The sequence below is a fragment of the Haemaphysalis longicornis genome, unplaced genomic scaffold, assembly GCF_048455015.1.
Source record: "Haemaphysalis longicornis isolate Haplotype H1 unplaced genomic scaffold, Haemaphysalis longicornis Haplotype H1 scaffold_8, whole genome shotgun sequence".
Lineage (NCBI taxonomy): Eukaryota > Metazoa > Arthropoda > Arachnida > Ixodida > Ixodidae > Haemaphysalis > Haemaphysalis longicornis.
Genome location: NW_027526445.1, coordinates 167,797,071 through 167,805,451, shown reverse-complemented (window position 1 = coordinate 167,805,451; position 8,381 = coordinate 167,797,071).

Below are 8,381 nucleotides of genomic sequence, written 5' to 3'. Positions count from 1 at the left end.
CTCAGTCACTTTGGGGCCCCACGGGCCCAAGCAACTCCTTGTACTGAGCGTGCACCCGTCGTTGAAAAGGTCAAAACACTACCAACTAACGTGGTTAATCTCTCACCCATTGATGAAAAGGTCAGAACACAAGCAACTAGCGTGGTTAATCTCTCCTGCAAAACGCCTTCGGAGTCCCAAACACACTACTTTCTAAAGGCTTAACGTTTTGTCGAACCTCTGGTATATTCTATAAATTTCAACTGTACAAGGGCCTTGACGTGTTTTCCCAGAATTTGCGCTTAAGGGAGTACTTTCATGAACACGATACGTGGCCGCAAAACAGCGTGCCCATGTTATCGGACAAATCTTGGAACCCTAACGAACAAAGGGATAAACATTTGAGCCTGCACATATCCGCGGTACAAAAGGACATAATTAAAGCGTATTCAAAACACCGGCCGTGATCAAACCGGCGGACAAGGGCGGCGCATTAGTGGTCCTCAACAAACCTGACTACATTCAGGAAGGGTTCCGTCAGCTAAGTGGCGCTAACTTTTACAATGAAGTCCTTACTGACCCTACACCCGAAATTCAAAACGAAATCAAGGAAACACTGGCGTTACTGTTGACAGAAAAAAAGATAACTCCTGCTATGATGAGAGCCATGTCGCCGAAATACGCAGTAGCCGGGCGTTTTTATCTGCTCCCCAAAATACACAAGGCGAACCATCCTTGCCGCCCCAGAGTCTCAGGCAACGGCACTGCAACGGAAGAAATTTCTAACTTCATTAACTACCTAATTTGACATTCCAGCAACCTTTCCTTTCTACATTACGGATACCGATCATTTTCACCGCGAAATTTCATACCTAGAAATTCCACCGGGAAGCCTTCTCGTGACCATGGATGTTTGCTCGAATATCCCACATCAAGAGGGCGTAGCGGCCACTGGTGCAGCATTCGAAAACAAGGAGCCCTCGGTAGACATCGATAAGGATACACTTGCTGCCCTTCTCAGCCTAGTATTGAATCACAATAACTTCGAATTTCACAAAAGGCATTACATTCAATTCAATGGAACAGCCATAGGAGCCAAAATGGCCCAAATTATGCAAACATTTTCATGGCGTCGTTCGAAATTCTCTTTCTGGAGGACTGCCTTAGCAAACCATTATTTTACCGAAGGTTTCTAGACGATATATTTCTTGTGTGGAGCTCCCGTAAATCAAGTCTCGTAAGTTTTGTCGAGAATTTTAATGCAGTTCACCCTTCAATCAGTTTCACCCATGAGATATCTGACGTGGTCATTAATTTCCTAGATGTTACCGTGTCTGTAGACCGCCTTTCCACAACACTATACAGGAAGCCAACGGACCGGCAGAGATACCTCCATTTTCATAGCAGCCATCCCCGGCACTGTAAGACCAGCATTCCCTACTCTCCGGCCAACAGATATCGCAAAATTTATTCCAACGGCTCTGAATTTGACAGCCATACGCAAGAACTCAAAACCACCCTTCTGGAACACAACTACCCTGCAAATGTCGTTGACGATAGCGAGAGCCCGAAACCACAATCGCACTGCAGCTCTATCAGGGCCGAGCCTACAACGGACTCACAGCGCATCTCAGACCAACCTTGTACTGACCTACTCAGCAATGGCTTCCCGAGTTAACAACATACTTAGCAAATATTTCAACATAATAAAACAGAGCAATCGGTTGTCCACAATTTTCGAAAGACCACCCAGAGTCGTGTACAAGCGAGAAAAATACCTTCGGGGCTTAATAGTGAAGGCTAAGACAGGCCCACCAGACAACGCACTGGGGTGCCATCCTTGTGGAAAACCACGCTGGAATGTTTGTCCTCACTTTTGCCGACCAACAAGGTAAAGTCCAGCTGTTCCGACTTTGTGTATAACATAAAAGAAAACTTAAATTGTGACTCGAGCAACATGGTAGACACTTCGGTGCGACGTCTGCAGCACGGAATACATTGGCCAAACAGGAACAGCATTCGGATTGCGGTTTAACAATCACAGGTCAGACGTGCCTTCGAAACCAAATCTACCACTTTCACAGCACCTCCGACTTCCCAACCACAGCTCCGAACCCATCAAGGTCGTACGGCTCCAATCAGTCTTCCGAAATAACCTTGATCGGGAAAACAAGGAATCCTTTTTAATCTACAAATTCCACTCACACACACATGTAATCAACGAGACCCCAGGAAGGCTTTCGTGCCTAAAGGAACTAAATTTAGCACGAAACACAAAAATTAGCACAAAATTGCACTTAGAAAGAGCTTTCTACACGAAGTATCACGCGCTGCATGCACTGCAAGCGAACTATGCAGCAAGGAAGGAACTGGGATTCAACAAATGTCGTCAAAACGATCGCAGCGCCGGACTCTCCAGTGGTGGCCCTCGCGGCCAATAGGCTGAAGTTGCGGCACGGAGCCTGTGCCTTTACGCCGGCCGCTGCCGCCGCCCTATCTTCCTCCAGCTTCCTCGGCACCGCTCAGCACCAACCCATGGCACACGCCCGACGACCAGCCCATTTGCTTCGCCTGGTGTATTCCAGGTCACATTGCGCGTTTCTGCCGCCGCCGAGTTTCCCCCCTCGCTGACGCCTACCGAGCTTCTGCCTACCCTGTCTACACGCCGAATCTGTCGAACTGCCATGCACCAGTGGAGCCGTCGCGTTACTCTCTTCCATCGGAGGCACCGACAGTAAACAACCGCCGTCCACCATCCCCGCGTCGTCGTTCAGTGTCCCCCATGTGACGTCGCCCCGATACTCCACAGGAAAACTAGTCGCCGCAGTTCCCTAGGCACAAACTGCGATCACCATGACACAAGCAAGCCCTCATATTTGTCCTACGAATATGATTGACCTTTTTGTTGGAGGAGTCGTCACCCTTGCGCTTGTTGACACTGGTGCTGCAGTTTCAGTCATGGACGCAAAACTATGCTGCGAGATTGGAAAAGTGACGACTTTGAGCCTCTCGCAGCATGCACAGCCCGGGAAGTTGTACAGGACGCCCTTCACTTCATTGAATTCGTCGTGCTTACTTCATGCTCTCATGATATCATCTTAGGATGGAACTTCCTGTCACGCCATCAAGCCATTATAGATTGAACCCGCGCTGAGGTTGCGTTGCTGCCCGTGTGTGATGCCCAGTTGAACTATTTGCCGCTACCCTCGCACAAGCTCGCTTTTATGGAAGATACCGACATTCCTCCAAACTCAGCAGTGTTGACACCAGTGTCCTGAGGTTCCCTTCCCAATTCGACCGTAATCTTCAACCCAATAGAACTGTTTTCCCGAAGCAAGGACAACTCTGCCTTTTTCCATCCTTCCCCTTGAAAATGGCTTTTCTGCAATGTACACCACAAACCCATCCACATCGGCATTCACTGTGCTTCGCGGGAAGTGCATTGGTTGTGTCGAGCCTTTCGACACAAACCTTCTAGCCGAAGTCCCCGACGATCCATCATCGCTACCAGTTAGTGCCCTCACACCTGCAGCACGGGCGCCCAGTTCCCAAGTTTCATTTCCCTCTGTCGACTGTGAACTTTCAGTTCCGCAGCGTGATCGCCTCCCCAGTCTACTTAACCGGTTCCGCAACTCCTTCTACTGTGAGCAAACTTCTTTGGGCCGCTCTTCCACCGTCAGCCACAACATTGAAACGGGGTCCCACCCGCCGTTACGGCAACGACCATACCGCGTGTCGGTCTCTGAACGTCGGGTATAGAAGAACAAGTCGACGACATGCTTCATCGAGGTGTCATACGCCCTTTAAACAGCCCATGGGCGTGACCCCTTGTCTTCGTTAGGAAGAAAGATGGCTCCATCCGATTCTGTGTCGATTACCGTCGTTTGAACAAGATCACTCGCAAAGACGTATACCCTCTGCCCCGCATCGACGCCGCTCTCGACTCCTTACAAGTTGCTAAGCTTTTCTCTTCTTTAGATTTATGTTCTGGGTATTGGCAGGTCCCTGTGGCAGACGCTGATCGTCCCAAGTCCGCCTTCATCACCCCTGGGGGGTTGAACGAATTTAACGTCATGCCGTTTGGACTCTGCAACGCTCCCACTAATTTTGAGAGAATGCTGGACACTATAGTGCGAGGACTCAAATAAAAAATTACTCCCACCTCCGCTCGCGTGAACCCCTGTGTAGATGCAACGCATAGAAGATTCCGTTGTTGTTTCCGTTAGGTTAATTCTCCCATCGCGTGAAACGTGTCGTGAACCCCCTGCCGCGGCTATGACGCAACGTGGCGCGGCTATGGCGCAACACAATCCACTTTAATCCGATCCAATCAAAATCAAATCCAAGCCAATCCGACCCAATGACCCTTGCGAGAGAGTGTTCGCTGTCGGAGAGGAGAGGGGGTGAGCGGTGGAGAGCGCAGCTCGCGCGGCGAGGAGAATGGGGGAGGGGTGTGGACGGACAACAACAACGCCGTATGGAGGGACAAGGCGAGTGAATGAGATGCAGTTGCATCTAAAATATGTCGATGCTACTTAGACGAAATCGTTGTCTTTAACCCGACTTTGACACACACCTCGACAACCTCGAACACGTATTGAAATGCCTGACCGACGCCGGCCTTCAACTCAATCTCAAGAAGGGCCATTTTGCTTCCCGGAAGCTTACTATTTTGTGTCATATTGTCTCGAAGGTAGGTATTCTCCCTGATGCAGCTAAACTTCAAGCTGTTGCTGCGTTTCCCAAGCCGACCAGCATGAAAGAACTACGGAGTTTTATTGGACTATGTGCCTATTTTCGTCGATTTGTCCCTAGCTTCGCCGCCGTCATATCACCATTAACCAAGCTTCTTAGCGGAGACAAAGACATTTTTGCTTGGTCACCGACATGCGATGAGGCGTTTTCCACGTTACACTGCCTGTTGAGCTCTCCACCCATTCTCCGGCACTTCGACCCGAGTGCGCCGACGGAAATTCATACTGACGCCGTTGGTGTCGGCTTGGGCGCAGTGCTTGCGCAGCGAAAAGCAGGGTTTGAAGAGTATGTCGTCGCTTACGCAAGCCGTACTCTTGCTAAGCCAGAATCCAACTACTCCGTCACGGAGTAAGAGTGCCTAGCCATCGTATGGGCCATCGACAAATTTCGCCCCTACCTATACGGCCGCCAATTCGATGTCGTGACGGACCATCATGCTCTTTGTTGGCTGTCCTCGTTGAAAGATCCCACCGGACGACTTTGGCGTTGGGCTCTTTGGCTCCAGGAATACGATATCCCTGTAATATAACGCGTTGGCCGCAAGCATACCGATGCCGATGCGATGCGCTATCTCACTCACCTGTCACCTTCGCTTCTGCATCTCTCGCCGCTGCAGACAGTGTTGGCGAGCCCCTTTCTTTTGCCGACATGCCAGCCGAACAGTGCAAAGACCCATGGTTTTTTTTCAATTGTGGCTCTACTTTCACACCCGGCGACAACATCAGCACCCCGAGCCCTCCACCGTCAGGCTCGCCACTTCGCCATTCGTGATGAGCTTCTCTACCGCCGTAGCTGCCTCTCCGAAGGCCAGAAGTGGCTGCTCGTCATCGCTTGCCACTTGCGCTTTGCAATCTGCAACTCTTTTCACACAGACGCGCAGTGTGCCCACTCCGAGTGCTCACGACATACCAGCGCCTCCGGCTGGGCTACTACTGGCGCAGAATGTACGCGTTTGTGCGCAAGTTCGTTTGCTCTAGTGCCGACTGCCAGCGACGAAATTACGACCGGACGCACAGGCAGGTGCTTTGCAGCCGTTGCCATGCCCAGCCCGACCTTTTGATCGGGTTGGTATTGACTTGTACGGGCCTTTCCCGTTAACGGCTACTGGCAACCGCTGGAATATAGTCGCCGTCGACCATCTCACCCGACACGCTGAAACAGCCGCGTTACCACCGGCACTGCGCGTGACGTCGCAAAGTTCCTTTTACATCGTTTCGTGCTCCGAAACGGTGCGCCTCGTGAGCTGCTGAGCGGCAGGGGCCGTGTATTCCTTTCCGATGTCATTGAAGCCCTACTCGCAGCATGCCTCATTATCCACAGGACCGCTACAGCCTACCAGCCACAGACCAACGGCCTTAAGGAACGTTTCAACCGTACCCTTGGCGATATGCCAGCCATGTATGTCTCGTTGGACCGCAGGAATTGGGACCAGGTCCTCCCATTTATAACGTACGCCTACAACACCGCTCATCTGGCCACTAGAGGCTTTTCTCCATTCTTTCTTGTCTACGCACGCGAGCCGTCGTGTCTCCTGGATACCATGCGTTCGTATCGACCGGATGCCTCAGAATACGCGCTGATTTCTGAGACTACTTCTCACGCCGAGGAGTGCCGATAGCTTGCCCGCCCATTCACTACGGGGGAGCAGTCACAACAAAAACACCAACATGATGAATCCAAGCCATTAGCTGAATTTTCTCCCAGCTCTCTTGTCTGGCTCTATATACCGTCTACGACTGCTGGCCTATCCAGCAAGCTTCTTTCGAAGTACCATGGCCGATATCATGTAGTCGAGCGTGCCTCTCCCAACTATGTCGTGGAGCCACTGACGCCTTCGAGGGATCTTTGCCTCCACGGGCGCGAAAATGTCCACGTTGAGCGCCTCAAGCCCTACTGCGATCCTCTTATTTTGTCGTGTCGCTAAGTCGCCAGCTTGACTCTTTTCGCTGCGGGGGGTGAATGTAACGAGGAAGACTAGCCACCATTGACACAACGCTACCAGCGCGGCTACACAGCGGTGAAGTGGAAAAAACAGCCAGCGGAGCGTGTCATCTCATGCGACCTGAATCATTATCACGGCAAGACTCCAGATCATCATCACCAGTGTGTTGGCACGAGAGCTGAGCGCGCACAGTAGAACCCCTTGGGACTCAGCTGAGCCTCTCTGCGTTTCAACACCTTGCTGCCATCCTGCCAATAAACCCCGTTATAATATATATATATATATATATATATATATATATATATATATATATATATATATATATATATATATATATATATATATATATATATATATATATATAGATATAGATATAGAAAGAGAGAAAGTGGAGGAGAAAAAAAAATGCCCGCGAGGTGGTATCCGATCCCTCGACCTCCAGAATACCGGTCTGATGCGATAACCACTGCGCTACCGGAGCGCTACCGGAGGGGCGATTCCCCCCCCCCCCCCCAACTTTCTGGAGTATTTATGTTTTGGGTATTTTTGTTTCCTGTGCTTGGGGTTGGCAGCCAACGCCACCCGGACTACTCGGAGTGAAGGGGACCTTCTTTTTAATCCCCGGGCCGTCACTCGAGTGTCTACGACATGTCCAGAGTGGTCGACCAGCGTTGAACCCTCTTAAGCTTCCTAAGGCACCAAGACTGCCAGAACCGAGGCCATCGCTATGCATGTGGCGAATCAGAATAGGAAATGAGGGGCTCGTGAAAATAACACAGAAATAAGAGTTGGCAGCCAAGAAAAACCCCGGAAAGCAAAGGGGAGGATGTGGTAGGTCATTGAAACAGATAAAGAATTTGGAAAGAAAGAAAGAAAGCGGAGAAAAAATGTCCGCCAGGTGCGAACCGAACCCACGACCTCCAGAATACCGGTCTGGTGCGATTCTGGGGGTTGTGGGTTCGGATCCCGCCTGGCGGGCATTTTTTCTCCGCTTTCTTTCTTTCTTTCCAAATTCTTTATCTGTTTCAATGACCTACCACAACCTCCCTTTGCTGTCCGAGGTGTGCTTGACTGCCAAACTTTACTTCTGTGTAATTTCTACGAGCCCCTCATTTCCTATTCTGATTCGCTATATATATATATATATATATATATATATATATATATATATATATATATATATATATATATATATATATATATATATATATATATATATACATAAGGGTTGGCAATCAAGAAAAACCTTTTACAGCAAAATGGAGGACATGATAGGTCATTGAAAGGGCTCGTTGGATGAACAAAGAAATGAATTCCAGCAGTCGAGGACGCCGCAGAAGGGAAGGGGGGAAGGTATTCAAGCGTGTTTCTGTGTCGAACTGTCAATAATGTTTGAAATAAAATCCGTGCATGCGAGTAGGCGGGTGTGTTCGCATCTAAAAAGCTTGCATGCGCGATGTGAGCGGCGTAAACAAAATACCGAGCGATTTCTTCCAATAAATATCGATTCACACTTCGCTCGTATGAACTCACTTAAACCACCGAATTCGGTTCATCTACTGCAGCGCAGGGATCAGCACGCACGCTTCAGCTAAATACGATGATCTCTCTTTATTAATGCGAAACCGTCAGTTACTCGGTGTCTGTAGCATCTGGTGTCCTTGCTTCAAAGACCAGCCAACTAAATGGTTGACGGATGGCTCAC